Source organism: Vicugna pacos, chromosome 11, assembly GCF_048564905.1.
Source record: "Vicugna pacos chromosome 11, VicPac4, whole genome shotgun sequence".
NCBI classification, from domain to species: domain Eukaryota; kingdom Metazoa; phylum Chordata; class Mammalia; order Artiodactyla; family Camelidae; genus Vicugna; species Vicugna pacos.
This window is the reverse complement of record NC_132997.1, coordinates 8438182-8457313: the sequence shown is the minus strand read 5'-3', so window position 1 is coordinate 8457313 and position 19132 is coordinate 8438182. Positions and strand designations below refer to the sequence as shown.

The 19132-nt window shown below is 46.2% G+C and overlaps 1 long non-coding RNA gene and 1 pseudogene across 1 annotated transcript in view; one reads left to right on the top strand and one right to left on the bottom strand.

Annotated features, from left to right (window-relative positions):
• Nucleotides 1-19132, top strand: part of LOC140699149 (uncharacterized) — a 259144-nt gene that overhangs the window by 221989 nt on the left and 18023 nt on the right. The window lies entirely within an intron of this gene.
• On the bottom strand, nt 10527-14984 carry LOC140699504 (uncharacterized; annotated as a pseudogene).

Genomic DNA, 19132 nt, shown 5'->3' with positions numbered 1-19132 from the left:
GCTCACATCTCAAGGCCATGCAGGTAGCAGGGCTTGTACTAGGATCAAAGACAGTGTGTCTCCACAGTCCACACTCAGTACCACAGTGCTGGGGTCAGGGAGACTGTCCACTTCTCTGGTCACACAGTCTGGCAGGCTTAACTTCTATAGCTGGATATGCAGTGACCCTGGGATAGATGGGCCGATGGTGGCTGACATCACTAGAGTAACGTGACTATCTCGTTGGCTGCTTCCTTTATGTTCCTGTCTTTAAGTGCTTCTCCTCATGACTGAGGCTAGCTGTCAGGTTTAACCAGGCCCAATTCCAGTAGAAACAGAGGTGAGGTCACCAGGAACAAGAGGATTTTTAGTCAGCTGGAGTAACTCAGCTTGCTTGTAACCCCCTGAGAAGCACTTTTTCCCACTGACTTCATTATAAAGTGGTATCTGTTTTGCAGTTTGTTTAGATGCCTTGTATTATTTATATCACATTGTATTTATCCTTGTCTATCTGACTGACTTCCATTAGTATGACTGTCTATAGGTTTCCCAGACATACACCCCAATGTTCACAGCAGAACTATGTACAACAGCCAGGACACAGAAGCAACCTAAATGTCCACTGACAGATGAGTGGATAAGGAAGATGTCGTATATGCACACAATGAAATACTACTCAGCCATAAAAAAGAATGAAGTAATGTCATTTCCAGTAATACAGTTGGAAATGTCATTTATCATACTAAGTGAAGTAAGTCAGAGAAAGACAAATACATCACTTGCATGTGGAATCTAAAAAAAATGATACTTTTGAAATTATTTGTAAAACAGAAACAGACTCACAGACATAGAAAACAAGCTATGGTTACCAGGATGAAAGTGTTGGTGAGGAGGGTTAAAGTAGGAGTGTGGGATTAGCAGGTACACATGACTATACACAAAATAGATAAACAACAAGGGCCACTTTATAATGCAGGGAACTATATCCAGTAAGTATTAATAACCTATAATGACAAGCATATGAAGAATATAATGTATAACTGAATCCCTATGCTATACAGCAGGAACTAACACAACACTGTAAACCTGATACACTTCAATAAGCCATGGGGATGGAGAGGGCACAGGGATCCCAGAAGACACACAGCTGCCCAGCCCTGATGGTGGTGGGGGCTGAAGGATGATGATGGGAGACCTCCAGGCAGAAGGACTCCTGAAGGGAATGAATGGGGAATCCTATGGTGGGATTGATGGATCAGCTTGTAAGGACCACGCTGCCAGGTGACACAGAGAATGGACCAAAACAGGTGAGGTGGGTAGCTTTGTGCCTACCTGGGAGGCTGGCGCAGGAACAGACAGGAGAGAGCAAGTGTGAATGAGGCTGGGCCCAGGCTCTGTGTTTGGGGAGATGGGGAAAGGGTCAGAGGGGGCTGATGGAGAAGAGGTGACAGGATCTGGTGATAAGCAGCCCAGAAGCAGAGGGAGACGATCCCTGGGTTCCTGGCTGAGGAGCCTGGGCGGATGGTGCTGCCGTTCCCCGCACACAACACAGAGAGAGAGCAGGTTGAGGGAAGGGTGATGGCTTTCCATTTGGACATGATGCTAAAAGTGTCTGTAGAACAAGATTACACTGTATAGCACAGGGAAATATACACAAAATGTTATGATAAATCACAGAGAAAAAAATGTGAAAAAAAAAGTGTCTGTAGGCCTCTGACTCTGAGTCCACCTGCCTCGCATCACTGGGAACTTAGAGAAATGCAATTTTTCAGGCCTTACCCCAGACCTCCTAGATCAGGAACCCTGTGGGTGGGTGGGGCCAGCAATCTGGGTCTTAATAAACCCTCCATCCCTCCCAGGAAGAGTGTGCTGGTCAGTGTTAACAACTCATTCCTGGGGAGGGGAGGAGTCCTGGCTTTAGTATCTGCCCATTCAGTGGTGGGAACCATCCCACCATGGCTGAGTTCTAGCCACTCATCTGACTTCACACAGAGTTGAGAAGAGACAAAGCAATTGTCACCCTCTGGCAGCATGGTAGTTCCAGGTGGTTGTGATGTGAACCTGGGGCCCCAGAACCACTGCTGGAGGCCAACTGCATGAACTTGTCTACTAGGCAGGCAGATGTGTGGGCGTAAAGCTCGAGAGGGAGGACCTGGGGTGCAGAAAGTGTTTGGGAGACATCAGTGGAGATACGAACTCTGACCAGGTCAACACAGGGATGCAAACATCAGTAATGAGCCTTGCTTCCTGCCCCAAAGGAGTGTGCAGTCACTTAGAACCAACCATTGCGGAGAAAATGGCAGAGGTGCAGAGGGGGTGAGCCCCTCAACCTGGGAAGTTTTCTGGAGGAGGTGGCAGGAGCTGAGATTTCAAACACAGGGAGGACATTAGGTAGGTAGAGAAGATGGAGGCCAGTGTCCCAGGCAGAAGGGAAGGCAGAGGGGAGAAAAGAACTAACAACGTCCAGGGGCTGCATGTGGCGGAGCACACTGATGGGAGGGGTTAGCAATGTCATGACAGTAGGGGAGGCCAGGGAATTCAGGTTCAGGTGGGAACTGGGCTCAGAGTGAAGGAATTAAACTTTATTTTCAAACCTGTGAGGAATTGGTAAAGAATTGGAAGGAGTGGTGCCTATGATCAAAACTGAAAGGTCATGCTACCTCCTGAATCATCATGCTCTATTTGCTATGAAATTTCTTCTGCTTCTCAAACACATCAAGCTATTTGTCACTTCCAGCCTCTTTGTGTGCACTTTCTGCCTAGGACCCTCATGCTTGCTCACCTCTGGGTTGACTTCGACAAGGTACTGCCCAAGTGTCACCTCCTCTGAAGGGCCCTCTGGGGCCATGATGTGAGTTAGAACAGTCCCCCTCAGTTCTCTCCATCATAGGGCCTCCTCCAGTTCCTTGTGAGAGATGGTACAACCACTAACTACAAGGATCTTAGTGGTTTCTGTGGCTGAGTTTAAAATGTGTGCATTTCAACTACAATGTCAAAAGGAGAACTCAACTTGATTTCCCGCAAATGAAAAAAAATTTTTAATGTATTTAATGGCATTGAACTTTGCTCTCAAGGCCCTATTCTAATGTTCTCCCAGCTCAGGATACTTGGTCCAATTTAGTAGGCATTTTTCAGAAACATTTAAACATTCTCTGTCCAGTTTAGGGTTTGACTTCAGTTTTAACAAAAACCCTCAGTTACTCAGGGTGTCTTCATATTCCTCTTCCCTTGTCTTCCTTTCCAGTGGGCCCCTGGGCAGAGGGAAAGCTTGCACACCACAACCCTTGGAAGGGGGACTGCAGAGGGGAGAGGCCTGATGCAATGTTTCCAGATGCCAGCCTGTAACCTCTGACAGCCTCAGCTGCAGTGAGGAGGGGCAGGGCTTCCAAAATTAAACACAGAATGACCAATTGATCCAGCAATTCCACTTATAGAACTAAATTTCCAAAAGAATCGTAACCAGGGTCCATGTTCACAAAAGCATTATTCTCAACAGCCTATAGGGGGCAAACAGCACGTGCCCATCTGCAAATGAATGGGGGATCAAGTGTGGTGAATTCATAGAGGAATATTATCCCACCTTGAAAACGAATTCAGTTCTAAACTTAGGGTTAGCTGGGGTTAACTGGGGTTAATGTGGGTGCGAAGGTATAACCTGGGTATTTGAAATTTGCTCCTCTTGGGGAGTGATGGAAATGTTAGCTACCTTGATTGTGGTGGTGGTGTCATTGCTGTATACAACTATCAAAATTCATCAAATTATACATCTGAAATAAGTGTCATTTACTGTTCAGGAGTCTACCACAATAAAGTTGTTTTAAAAAGATCAATGTAATGAAAATGCAAAAAGGAAAAATAGGAATTAAGTTCTGATACCTCCTACAACATGGATGAATCTTGAAGACGTTATGCTAAGCAAAGTATGCCAGGCTTTGGAAAGGAAAAATATTGCAAGATTCTGTTGCTGGTGGATGTAACTGGTGTTCCAGGTGCTTGTCCTGTCCCAGAAAGAATTCAGAGACAAGACACAGGGGTTAAAAAAGTCAAGTGAGAATTTATTAAAGAATGGATAGTACACTCCCGGGGGAGAGTGGGCAGCCTCAGGTGAGGGGCTGCCCTGAGTTTCTTTGGCAAGTTGTTTATATAGGGTGTAAAAATAAATGGGTTGTATATTAGGGAGGGAAGGATCTGGGGTATATTCCCTGATTTTTATCCCAACTCCACCTTCCCAAAGGGATGAGGGATTTTTGTCCTTATTTAGCCTGGGTGGGAAGTGTCATGGTGTTGGCTCATGATGGGTACTTCTAATCTGGAAGGCTAATTTTATTGAAATAAGGGCATAATGAGCAAAAGGTTACATTCAGATACTGGAAATTCCTGCCTTTCCTCACCTTTCTTTGTTGCTTATCACCCCCAAAGTTGTGACCACTTATCAGCCCAGAGGTTCCTGCTTTTCTTTGTCTGCCCAGGGACCCCTGGTGCTTATATGATGTATGGTTTCCTGCATTTGGCCTGTGGCCCTTCTTTCTGCCCAAATCTGCCATTAGTTCTGTGTCTTTCTCTGCTCTTATCTAGCTATGTGCTTGCTCTAACATCACTGCAGGACTTCTCACCAGCCTGAGCATTGGTAGGGAAGGAGCAGGTGATGAGAGCCTCCAGTCTCCCAGCCAGGGCTGTGAGCCCTGTGCTAGAGAAGGTGGCACAGTCCTTGCCATATGCCCAGGGTAGGGGTTGGGAGGGGCTTCTGGTGCTTTTTACACCCAAGTATTCTCCAGAGTAGTGTTTTTCCGCACAGCCCTGTTCAGGGCATGAGTTTGGGGCCACACATGGGTTGGGATGGGAGGTGAGGGGCTGACAGCTGGTACTGGTGCTCAAGATGGGCCGGTCAACCCACCATCTACATTCTACAGTGGGGCCAGAGCAGGCTCTGGGTGCATCTTAATAAACTGTAACAGGCAGCAGCTCCTAACCTGTGTCCATCGTTGCCGTGACCCACGGGCGAGCCACACCCAGGCAGGCCCTGTGTAGCTGGGAATCCCCCACCCCACTGATATGGGCCTGGTGCCCAGAGCGGGGTTCCTGGATGCGGGCGGGCCTGGGTGAGCTGCCCTTGTCCGTCCAGATGGGGGATCTTGTGCCTGTAGATTTTAGCTGGAAAACCTCAATGAGGTGAGCTCCAAGCAGTGGCAGAGAGAAGCCTTGAGCCTCCCTGACCCACCCCCACTTCTATGGCCTCCTCACCCAGTCTCAAGGCCTTGCCCTCCCCCAGGGTTGTCCTCACTGAAAGAGTTCAGCTCCATCTTTCCTGTTACCTTTTTTGTTCCTGGAAACTTTGCCTATTAAGTGTGAATCTCATGGATTTTGCAAATAAAGTAGGCTGTCAGGAACGAAGCTGTTGTCACAGGGCCCAGAATTAGAGAAATGGTTAAACTGCACCAAACCACCTCAAAGAAAGGGGTGGGACTTCCTGAAGACAAGACTGATGGGGAGTGGGAGGGCTGTGGGTCTAGGGGTTCAGGTTGGGGGATGGGGTCTGGGAGAAAACGGCATGCTCCCTTCATGTCTCTGTGTCACACTCTGCTAATTCTCACAATATTTCATACTTTGCATTACTGTTTCACTTGTTATGATAATTCGTGATCAGTGATCCTTGATGTTACCATTACAAAAAGACTGCAAGTTGCTGAAGGCTCATATATGATAGTTAGCATTTTTTAGAAATAGAGTATTTTTTTTTATTAAGGCAAGTACACTTTTTTTTTTCTGATGTAACACTATGGCACACTTTATAGACTATGGTGTAAATATAACTGTTACACGACTGGAAAACCAAAAAACTTGTGACTCACTTTACTGTGATATTTACTTTATTGCAGTGGTCCAAAACCAAGCCCACAGTGACTCTGAGGTGCTCCTGTAACAGTCTTGTTATTTAGCCCTCTAAGTCCTGTAGACTGACTGTCATTTTCAGATTGACATAGCTGTTGGTGGTCACTTAATCTGCATATACATTTTACATTCAGACTTGCTGATTTCAAAAAACAAAACCAGCTGTTGGATGGTGATTAGGGCAGCACTAACTCAACCAATCTTGGGAGAAATCAGTCATCAAAAGTCCTTTTTGTCTTTTCTCAATTTTGTGATGCAGTGTTTAGATTTCTAGAACTGCTTTAGGCCTGTTATAAATGTAACAGCAATGTGACACAGTATTTGAAATGCACATATTTGAATTGTACAACGTGATACAATTTAACAGATATAAATGTGTAACCATCACAATATAGTGAACCTACCCATCACCTCCAAGGATCTCTGCCCTTTATTGCCCGACATCCAGTGACTTGAAAATAATTATTTTTGTTTCATTTTACCCAATTTTGTCAGGCAGGAGGGTAAGTCTGGCCCATGCTACCCGATCCAAAAAGGATACAATTGTCCTGGTATCAGTTTTTCTATTTGTTGGTTATACACAAAAATATGATTTTTATATGGTCAATTTGCTAAATTCACTTATTTCTAGTAACTCCACAGTTTTTTTTTTAACTTTTTGATGAATACAATGGTATCACCAGGAAATGAGTTTTACTTCCACCTTAACAGTTTTTACACCTTTTTTTTTTGATCTTTTTGGCCTTAACTGACCTGACCAAGATAGAGCTTTCAGTCCAATGTTGAATACAAATGGTGGTAACATGCCTTCTTTTCTCATTATTAGTATCAGGAAGAAACAGTTCAGTATTTATCTGCTTAGTATGGTTTTTATTTGCTAGTTTTGTTTTTAATGAAATTTCCTTTCATTCCTAGTTTAGTTTTTTTTTTTTTAATCATGAAGGTGTGTAAAGTGTTTCCAAATGTTTTCTGTGTCTATTGAGATTCTAACGTGGCTTCACTTGTCTTTTTCTACTAATGTGTTAGGCTACATCAATTAACTTAAATGTTCACACATTTACTTTGAAATGACTTCAGACTTTAAGTCACAGGCAGTGTACAAAAAACTCAGATTTCCCCAACTGTGCACTGCATTTCCTCCAGGTCCCTCACACACTTGCTTGCACTCCTACCTCTACACTCACTCACACACATTCCTCTTTCTCTAAAGTATTTGAAAACAACCTGCAGACATGAGACTCTATTTCCCCTAAATACTGGTGTAATTCCCCCAAACAAAAACACTCACCTACTAAACCAAGTCAGGAAATAGACGCTATCATTCAACCCACACACTCTGAATTATGCCAAATGTTCTATTTTTCCTTTTTGTTTTCTTGTCAAGTATCTTCAGCCTCCTTCAATCTGGAAGCCTTTTCTTTTATGTCCTTGCCACTTTAAACACAGGCTTTCCATTCTGTGAAAGAACCTTTCAAGTGGCTTCATCTAATGTTTCCTCATGACACACTGGCCACGCGTCCTCAGCAGGAACACAGCACGAGTGACGCTGGGTCTTCTCAGGGCATCTCGTCAGGGGGTACAACACGCTGACGTGCTCTGCTGCTGAAGTGAACTTTGATCATCTGATTTTGCTGGTGTCTGCCAGGTTTATGATAAAATCACAATTTTCACCTTTGTAGTTGTTTAGTATTTTGTGGGGAAATATTTGGAGATTATGCCAACATCCTGTCCATCAAACCTCTACCCACAAACTCTAGCCTGCATTGTCAACAACGTACTGAATCAACCACCAGTATGACGGTTACATTGTGTTTTTCTATTGCCGTTGTTCCTCCTACATTTATTAGCTGGCGTTGTATAAAGCTTTCCTTTGTTTATGGACTCAAATATTTGTATCAGTACAAATTAATGGATTCCTGTTTTGTCTCTTGCATTATGATGCTGTTCATTTGTTTTGTTCAAATTGTCTCAAACTTGGCCAGTGGAAGCTGTAAAAGATGGTTCTTTTGTTCTTTTAACATGTCTCCATAATTCTTTGACATTTTATTGTCTAATGGCTAAGATGATTCAGGATCATCTTGTATTTCTCCCCATCTCTGACTTTCAATAAGCCATCACTTCAGAGACCTGGTCTTTTATTGGTGGGAGGATAGTATTTAAAATTAACCCCCTGGCACCTGGTGTGCTCAACGCTGCTGGGGTGTCACTGTGTTTAGGCCCTCTCAGCACCCAGATCCAAAACACACCCACAAGCACTACTCGATTTGTGTGCTTAAAATCTGAATTACATTCCAACACTTTAGGTGGTTTTCTAGCTTTCCTCTTCTGTGTTTACAGATACCGTCTCCAACAGTGAGAAACCTGGCTCTCACCACCCTCAGTACATTTACTTATCTGCCCAGTGTTACCAGCATCTCAGCCCTGCTGATCATGTCTTCCATCTGCCCTCAGCACTTTTGATGCAAGGAGGCAAATCACCTCAACACCTTTCTCATCCCCTATGTCAAGGCACTTCTGACTCCCACTCTAGGACAGGCAAGCAGGAGAGAAATGTACAAACTGCAAGGGAGAAGGCAGAATCTGAGAGGAAGGGGAATAGAAGGCCAAATCAAGTGATTTTAAATATTAAATTCATCTTTTGATTCCTCTAATAAATATCATTTAGTCAAGATATGTTATCCACTGATATGGCTGGAATTTTTTTTTCATTTCAGGATTTTGCATCTAAATTCATAAGATAGTGGAATGTACATTTACTTTCCTGAAATATCTTATAGGTATCAATGTTGTACTAGCCTCATAAAATGAACAGGAAAACCTCCCTCATTCTTTCTCTGGAAGAGCTTATAAAAGCTTGGTACTATTTCTTTAAATATTTGGAATAACTGGAGTGAAGTCATCTGTTCCTATGAGTTTTCTTTCTGGGAGATATTTTAAATATGAGTCAGGAATTGTTTGCAGTTTTGGTAAGGTATGGTCTACCTCTGGTATGACCCTGCACTGTCACTGAGCACATGCTGTGCTCACCAAGGGCCCATCCTGCTGGCAGTTCCTGAATTCTATTCATTTTTCCCTCAGTAATGGAAGGAAAAATAATTGTGCTTTTCAGCTTAGGTTTTCAGATTCCTGCCCTGTGTCAGTCTTCTGAAAATCCTGAGAAACTGGCCATGGGTTTGAAGTCTCCCATGTTTCAAAAATTTTCACTCCAGCCTTGACTGCCAGAGTTCTGCTGGGCTCTGGTTTCTGGTCCCTGCACCCTACATCTCCCCTGCCCTGCCACCGAGTCATAACCCTCTGCCTGAGCCAAGCTCAATATTCAGGCTCCTCCCTGTAGCCAGAACTGGCAAGTGCTCCCAGGTAAAACAGCTACATTTTCCCATTTACTTTCTGTCCTTCACTCCCCTCCTGAATTTTAGCATACCAGCCCTCTCTGCTTTTGCAACAACAGGTTGCATTTAAATATACTTTTTGTGAACTGCCTTTCTAGTTGTCCTTAGTGAGAGCACTGCTCTGCTGAAAGCTACTATAGCCTATTGAGTAGTAGAATCTATTTGTGCTTTTTAAAGCTCCGTACTTGACAATGTATATGTTTGTACATGAAAGTTTTGCTTTTAAAAATTCATTGTATCTCATGTGAGAAGTGTTAAGTATGTGGAGAAATAACGTTGGGTGCAATAAGTCACTCACAGCAGGATGACAGCTGGCCAAACTGGTAAGACACTGGCAGGGCAGAAACCACCTACGTTCTATACTCACCCACTTCCGCTACAGCTAGTAAGCTGCATTCAAGGCAACGTACCTTGCCCCTTCGATCCACCACTTCCAGACAAGCCACTCAAAATTAGACTGCCCCAGAATTATTTTAAAAATCCTGCTGGTAGTCTCCTGTCCTATATAGGTCACCAGACCAGGATCACTCTCTCTCTGCCTGGAGATTGGAATGTCTTCTTGTTGGTGGGTCCCCTGCAAAAACCTTTCCTTATTTCGCATATGCCTGAGCAACAAATCTTTGAATTGTTTACAACCGCCAGCTCCAGGTCACATCTAATACCTTAAGTTGAATGGAACAGTACACCAGGCAATGGTCCAGATTGTATTATAACAAAGCAAAGTGCTAAAATGGAAACATTCTCCACATTTCCTAAATTGCCAGACATTGCAATTGAACATCTCTGATGTATGATAAACTTAGGTTTAACTTAAAGCTTCCACTCACTTAAAAGTATTTTTCTAGTAACTACTATCTGATATCCACTGAGATGCTACTTAAAATATTTCACACAAGTCCAATAAAATATCACCTCTTAGTAAATGTTTTCCTATAATTTCCTATAGCTTGTGCATTTCCTCTAGCCTGTGTGTAGTCTTCTCAGCAAATCCTTATAGATGTTTCTACCCTATGTGATTTCTCTGATGTTTAGTAAGGTATGGCTTTGGGCAAAAGGTGCCCTGTATCCCTTCAACAATAGGTTTTCTCCTCTCAGTTTTCTCATATACAGTATGGTCCAAATTTCAGTAGAAAATGTTCCTATGTCCAGATGTGGTTTCCTCCCCTATATAAGTTCTCTGATCTGTATTGTAAGAACTGATTTTAGATCCAAGGTGTTGTCAAAATCATTATATAAATAGATTTTCCTCTCCATTTTGTGTTCTATGTTCTATAAACATTGGACTTCACAGGAGTGATTTCCTTCATTTATTATGTTTATAGCGTTTCTCTTTAAATGTGTTCTCTGATGTGCAATGAGTTTGGACTTCACACAGAATGATTTTCCACATTCATTACATTCATAGGATTTCTATCTTATGTGAGTTCTCTCATGAACAATTAGGGCTGACTTCTGATGAAAGTTTTTCCCACATTCATTGCATCCAAAAGGTTTCTCTTCTGTGTGTCTCCTATGATGTTCTGTGAAACCTGAGATGTAGCAGAAACATTTTCCACATTATACATTTATAGGGCTTATCAGCTGTATGAGTTCTCAAATATTTAGTGACAGTTGACTTATCAGAGAAGGATTTCCCACATTCGTTATATTCATAAGGCCTTTCCCTTGTGTGAGTTCTCTGATGTTTAATGAGGTCTGATTTTCTGAGAAAGGCTTTCCCACATTCACAGCATTCATAGGGCTTCTCCCTTGTATGTGTTTTCTGATGTACAGTAAGGACTGATTTAAATGAGAACGATTTCCCACATTCACAGCATTCATATGGTTTCTCTCCAGTGTGTGTTCTATGATTTTGAGTGAGAGTTCTTAGTCTTTCTGAGATTGCTTCCTGAACCAGGAACAACAGCCACCTTAGGGAATGTGGCAAAGAAATGAATGCTTACACAAATTCCATTGGCTCCCCTAAATTTCCGAAACCCTTTGCAGCTAGGCAGGGTCATGTGACCAGTGCTAGCCAATAAAAGAGTGAGCAGAAATGACATATAAAGCAGTGAAAAAAACATGTGTCATGATCCCACCTCTCTCTTCTCTGATCCATGGGATTGAGAAGACCACATATTTTTTTCAAATGATGGAGTTTAAAAGATGGTGAAACCTCTTTCAGCCTGAGTCTCTGAGTGACTTTGTGGGGCACAGCATTCACTTCTTCAGGTCTCCACCTCAATCCCATCATGGACCCTTAGTGAATAGATAGTTTGCATGAGAAATAATTTGGGTAATATGGTAGCATGGAGATTTTTGAGTTCTTAAGGGATTTCTTTTGAGAGATTTCCAGGTTATTTCCTCCATCCTCAGTATGTCATAGCCCACCCTCCCTAACAGCCAAGGTCATGGTGAGGCAGTCACAGATCTCCCTGCAGGTGGCCATCTGAATCCTGCCCTTGCCTGGCCTGGCCTGGAGGGCAGACCTGCCTCAATTTCCCCAGGATCATCAGAGGCTGTCCAGGACCTGGCACATCATAGGGTTCAGTGAAGGCTACTGAATAAATGACCCATCCATCTAGCTACACTGACCAAGGGAGGGAGACCAAGCAGCTGGCACACCTGGCAGCAAGGAGACTCCGATGCAGGGAAGGATTTTGTACACCCCAAGGCATTGGATTAAACACTAACTTCTGTCATCCTGCACCGGTTTACACAGGAGCAGCCCTCTGGGCTCTGGCCATCCATCCACACATGTCCCAGCAGGGGGAGGAGCCCCAGTGGCCCCAGGATGATAATTCCTCCCTCTTACAGTCTACCATGTGTCCACACTCTCTCTCCTGGTTATCTCCAGATCTTTCTGCATCTAGATTTGTTCTTCATCCAGACCTCTCCTCTGAGCTCCAGACACCTACGTCTGCCCAGCCAACAACACACTGGGTGCCTAGCAGATCTCAAAATTAACAAGGCTCAAACTCTGGACCTGCCCCCAAAACCTGCCCCCATAGCCTCTCTGTCTCAGTGATGACAGCAGCACTCTCCTGACACTCAAGCTAGAACCTCCAGTCATTCCCAACTCCTTCTTCTCAGCCCACATCCAGGAAATCCTGCCAGCAACACCTTTGAAACTCATCCAGATTATGGACCCTTCCCAACACCTCATGGCTACCCACCTAGAGGCATCAGTATCTCTTGCCTGGAGTCCCTGCAAGAGCCTCCTCCCTGGACACCCTGCTCCCACCCTGGCTCCCAATGGTCTATACTCATCATGCTGGCAGGAACCTGCTTGAGTACAAATCAGATTGTGTCCTTCCCTTTTCCAGAGCCCCACAGTAGCCGCATCTCACTCAAGGTAAAAGCTGAGATCCTCACAACAGCCTTTGATCCAGCCCACATCACTCAAGTGACCATGTCCTGCTGCTGCCCCTTGGTCAATCTGCTGCAGCCCCACTGTCCTCTCTGCTGTTCTTCAAACATGCATGCCTCGTTCCTGCTCCAGGGCCTTTGCATCTGCCATCACTTCTGCCTGGAATGCTTTTCCCTACAATAGGCCCATGTTCATCCTTCAAATTCTTCAAGTCTGCTTGTTCAAATGTCCCTGGCCACTCAACTTAAAATAGCAAATCCTACTCCCTCCCCAGCCCCCAGCCCCCAGCACATCTTCTTCCCTTTCCTGGCTTTATTTTTCTCCAGAGCACTTATCATGTCAGGTATTAAGTTATTTACAGGCATACCACAGAGATACTGCAGGTTCTGTTCCAGGCCACCACAATAAAGCAAATATTGAAATAAAGCAAGTCACATGAATTTTTTGATTTCCCAGTGCATATAAAAATTATGTTTACACTATACTGGAGTCTATTAGGTGTTCAATAGAATTATGTTTAAAAAACAATGGGGGGCAGTATATAGCTCAGTGGTCGTGCATGTGCTTAGCATACACAAGGCCCTGGGTTCAATCCCCAGTACCTCCAATAAAAAATAAATCAATAAATAAGCCTAATTACCTACCCCCACCAAAACACCCCAAATTCACCAAGCCACATTCTGAAGATTTATTCACCATATGTGCAACACCTCAATTTAATAGTCATTGAATGAATGAAATTTAAAAAAATGTACATACCTAAATTAAAAAATGCTGTACTGCTAAAAAAATGTTAACCATCATCTGAGCCTTCAGCAAGTCATAATCTTTTTTCAATAGTCACAGATTACCATAAAACATAATAATATCAAAAATGTTATAAATATTGTGAGAATTATCAAAATGTGACAGAAACCCAAAGTGGGCAATTGCTGCTGGAAAAATGGTGCCAACAGACTGGCTGGAGGCAGGGTTGCCACAAACCTTCTGTTTGGAAAAACATAACACCTGTGAGGCTCAATAAAGCAAAGCACAGTAAAAGTGAGGCTATGCCTGTACTAACTTTTTGTTAATTATCTGACTGCCTCAATCTACTGTATTTCCATAACCTAGAATTGGGCCGCGCATAGACAGGTTCTCAAAATACTGGTTAGATGAAAGAATTCCAGATATTTATTGAGCACCCATTTTGCACCAGGCACTGTCTTGGCCATTGCTGAATTCCCAGACAGTGCCTCATGGGGCTCACAGACTCACGGAGGAGCAAACATTGAAGGACTAGGGTGGGTGACATGACAAGTTAACACACAGGGGTGGCGTCAAGGAGGCCCTGCCCTAGACTGAGGTGGAGGTCAGGGAGGGCTTCCTGGAAGAAGAGGCATGAGGGTTAATTTAGCTCTCACTGGCTGAGAAGGGCATGGGGGGCCTGCAGACTCAGGGACTCAGCAAAGAGGGGCTTCAGGAAGCTTCATTTCTGTTACCAGCACATGCACCCCCTAAGGCTGTAAGGCCACCCACCTCTATCTCAGCGAGGGTCTGGCGTGGCACCCAGAGAGGGCGAGGGTGCTTCCTCTTGTGTGGGGCAGCGAGGGTGGAGCTGGGCAGCCATCCTACCGTCCTTCCTCCAGGAGATCTTGGGGAAGGGGATGCCCTGACATTCTCAGGACAGCCTGGCAGGGTGCCCCTCAGTCACAGTCAGGGTGCAGGGCTCCCATGCGGGGAACACTGGAGGGACTGAGTAAAAGCAGAGAGGAGATGAGGGGGCAGGAAGCTTTCGGCTGGAATGAGAACAGGACCCCACGGGATAAGGTGAGGTGGAGGAGGGATGTATTCCGGGACCCATCCAAGACAGCATTCCACCCCCACCCAGGGCTTGAGAGCCAGCCTGACAGGGGCAGGGGAGGGACCCCCTCCCAGCCCAGGAGACCCTCACCCCTGACATTTAGGTTGTAGTGTTTCTCTGAGAAGCCCGCCTGGTTCAGTGCCTTACAGGTGTAGCAGCCTGCATCCCACACCTCTGCTCTGTCCACCTGGCCAATAGCAGAACAACCCATCAGCGGGGGCTGCACAGAGATGGGGTTACCCCTGGACATGTCACTTGACCTCACTGAGTCCCATCCTCCCACTTGGGACCTGGGGGCAACAACAGCGCCTGCTGTGGCACTTATACTGGGAAGGTTCTGGAAGCCAGTGCCTTGGAGGCCTGACACAGCTTGGGCACAAATGGTGGCCCTGCCAGCCTCACCCCACTTCACATCCACAGCCAAGCCCTGTTCCAAGGAGGAGGCAGAGGGAGCCCTGTCATAGGAGTCAAATCCTGACCTGGGGGAGATGGAGCTAGGCTGTGGCTTTGAAGAATGAAGGGAAGAGGAAACCATACGGCGGTGCTCAGAGTTCAGAATGGTCATATCACAAGGTGTAGAGGGGTGGGAGAAGGAGGAGCAGGGTGGAGTGAAGCGTTCTTCCCAACAGCTTGGAGAGGTACCTCCCCTTCCCCAGCTGACATGGATGAGCTGCTCTCTGGGCAGGTGAGGACCTCACAGGCCACACACCTCCAGCAAGGCCTGCGGACCGGTGGACGCCCAGCTGAGGCTCCAGTGGGTGGCCGTCCTTCCATCAGCTCAGCACAGGAGAGGGCACAGTGTGCCTCTGGAATTCCATGGCCACTGACTCGTGGCCATGACGGACACGGTCAGCTATTCTCCAAGGATGCTTGGGGGCACTGCAGGAGGGGGCAGGAGAGGGGCTGTGTCAGGCACGTGAGTGGGGCTGGCAGTACATGGCCATGACCTGGGTCAGGTCCACCCCTTCCAGCAGCCAGGAGCCAACGCCAGAGGATGGGACGTCATCACTAGGGTGGGGGCCACCCCCTGAGCTGCAGCCCTCTTGTCATCCCCTCAACGACCTTCAGAGGAGGCCCCCAAACCTGAATAGGATGGTGGATTATAACATCAGTGTCCCAAATATGACTGTGTACTTTAGTTGTATCTGATGTTACCACTGATGAAAGGGGACCTAGGATCTCTCTATTTCATTTCTTATAACTGTATGTGAATTTAAAATATCTTAAATTTTTTTAATTAATATATTTTTTTAAAGTTTTTAAAAATCACATGCCAGAACCACCTTCTTCCCTGTGGCATAATCAACCAGTACAGTGTCGGAGTTAAGAAGGCAGGGTCCGGAGTCAGTGCTCCTGGGTTGAAGCCCTGCAAGCTATCCTTGGTCACACTGTGAGGCCCTGGAGACCTTACTCAACCTCTCTGGGCCTCAGTTTTCTCTTCTGTCAAATGGGGCCTAGCTTGTGGGGCCACATGAGATTAAACATAATGATGCAGCTGAGTTCCCAGCACAGAATATCTATTATCTTGACTCCAGCAAAGGGAAAGAACTAGATCCAGATACTACCTCACCCCTCCTGCCCAAGGCTCTGCATTTGCCAGAATTCTCACGTTTCCCTCCACAGATCCCCACAAAATCCCCGACAAGGAAATTTTTCAATAATAGCGACTTTAACTGGGTGTTTCATGAGCTTAGTGAATCCCATGACACCCTCTGAGGTGGGTGCTATCTTATCCCCATTTTATGGATGAGGAAATGGAGGCTCAGAGAAACAAAGCAGCCTGCCCAAGGTCACGGAGCTAGAAAGTGGCAAGGCAGGATTTGAATTCAGGTCTGCGGCACTAGAGAGCCAGTGTTCCTAACCACCACCCCATACTGCCTTTCCCCAAACAGATGGTTACCCCCATTTGACCCAGGACAGTGAGATCATCCGGCCCCATGACTCTCAGCCTGGTGCTCCTCCTGCTATGTCCTGCTCCCTGATACAGAGCTTCTGGCAGAGCTGGGTGACGCACCTGCCTACCTGCCTACCTGCCCACCTGTCCATGATGAGGGGGTTCACACTCTAAGACAGGCCTCTGGGGGTCCAACTGACCCCCACATGAAGGCAGCCACAGTCTCAGGCCAGACATACCACATCCAGCTGCACCTTCCCCCTTTGGATGTGGCTGGGGATGCCCTAGATCCATGTTCTTAAGCTGCCGGCCTGGACCTGGCATCCTCCAGGGCCTGACACTCACTGTGGACATTTAGGATGATGTCCCGGTGATCCTCGCCCACTGCACTCATGGCCATGCAGGAGTAGCTGCCTGAGTCTGAGGCCTGGGCACTGGCCAGCATGAGGAACCAGCCCCCAGGGAAGACCTGTGCCCCACAAGGAAGCCCACATGAGGTCATGCACCTTCACAAGCTGGCCCTGCTGGACAGCACACCTGGGCAGCCTGCCTCAGACCCCCAGAGTCCCCCACAATGCAGGGGAGCTGGGAGCTGTACCCAGACCTCAGGACCTTTGCCACTGATGGTCAATTGCATTGGATCTCAGAATGAGTTCCCAGGAGCAGGGCTGTGGCTGGGAACCTTTTGAAACCAGGCTTGTCTCCGAGTGTAAGAGGCACAACAGATTTCAAAGACTTTGTACAAAAGAAGAATGTGTCATGTCTAGTTGATAATTTTCTTTAATGATCATGTGATGAAATCATGCTTTTTGGGTATATTGTGTTAACTAAAATGTGTGATTAAAATTGGTTTTGCCTGTTTCTTTTTATGCATCTTAGCACAAATACCAGGAAATTTACAATTCTACGTTTGGCTCATGTTTGTGGCACGCGTTGTGTTTCTGGAGACCATCTGACTCTAGGCTTTGTTTAGCAGCTCCAGCCAGCCAACCCTTCTGGGCCATCACTGCTTCCCTCACATCTCGGCGCTCCCAGACCCTGACCTCTGCTCCCAGCACCTGCTTGGGCACCAGGGAGGTGAGCCAGGACCACCCAGCCCTACTGACCTGGAGGCTGGAGATTCCTGCAGTGGACACAGGGTTTCCATCCTTCAGCCACATCAGCATGGGGCTGGGGACTCTGGTGGCATTGCAGGTCAGCTGAACCGGGGTGTGGAGCAGCATGGCGCATGGTAGGCTGGGCAGCAGTGTGATGCACAGAGCCACTGCAAAGCCAGGGTGACACAGGGCACAGGCTGAGCCCCCCAGGGGTGAAGCAGGGAGGGCCCCTGGCTGGGCACCACCGCAGGAGCACACAGCCACACCCAAGAGCATAGGGCACACCACTCCACAGTTCTCATTTCATCCTTCTAACTCCATAATGCTTCCACAAATGGAAAACTAAGGCTCAGAGAGTGCAATTCACCTGCCCAAGGTTGCCCAGCTAGGAACTGACAGAAGCAGCACTTGATCTTTGGCCTCTGGTCAGCATGAGATCATTACCATGGGCATGGTGCAGGGTAACAAGGGTTAGGGATCCTCGGGCAGGTTTTGCTTCCCACCTCAGAGGTATCAGCCAACAGGTGCCCAGTCTTGGGCAGAAAATGGCCAGAAGATTCAGTTGCACCTGGGAGGCCTGAGCCATGATGCTCAGGGCCCAGCCTCATGTCCAGCTACCCTCTTCTCTTAGGATACAGACCCGATCTCTCCAGCTCCATCTGGACACCAGCACACCTGGCCCCTCCTCTCAAGGTTCTGTAAGCTCCAGGCGCCTGGCTTCCTTTCAGTTTCTCAAATTCTCTACAGCCTCAGGGCTTGGCAGATGGTCTCCATTTAGCTATCCAGCTCTCACAGATGCCTCCCGGGACTCCCCAGGCCAGGTCAGTGCCCCAGTTCCAGGCACTCACCTTTCCTAGGTCTTCTCACCGCAGTCATGAAACAGCACTTGGGTAAGTGTCCAGTTACTATTTCCTTGACTAGACTGACAGCTCCCAGGTCTGTCTGGTTCAGGGCTGCAGCTCCAGGGTCTGCCCAGGACACATACGGGCACACCTCGTCTTCCTGGGCTGCACTCTACTGCACTTTGCAGATGTTGAGTTTTTTTTACAAACTGAAGGTTTGTGGCAACCCCGCGCTGAGCAAGATTGTTGGTGCCATTTTTCTAACAGCATTTGCTTACTTCTGATCTCCGTGTCACATTGTGGTAATTCTCACAATATTTCAAACTTTTCCTTTATTTTTGTATTTGTCGTGGTGATCTGTGATCAGTGGTCTCTGCTCTTACTACTACAACTCACCAAAGGCTCAGATGATGGTTAGAATTTTTTAGCAATAAAATATTTTAAATTAACATATGTACATTGTTTCTTTAGACATAATGCTACAGCACACTTACTAGACAACAGTACAATGTAAGTATAACTTTTGTATGCACTGGGAAACCAAAAAATTCATGTGACTTGCTTAATTGTGCTATTTGCTTCATTGTGGTGATCTGGAACTGAACAAGCAATGTCTCCAGGGTCCACCTGTGCTCAATAAATGTGGTTGGATAGAAGATGGATAGATGGAGGAATGAATGTTTAAATAGATGAATAGTTGGGTAGATGGACAACTGGATGGTTAGACAGGTGGCTGGATGGATAGGCAGGGGATTGGATGGATGGTTGGATCAATGGATGGGTAGGTAGGTGTTTCCATGCATAGATGGAAGAATGGATGGGAGAATGGATGGATGGATATATGATGGAT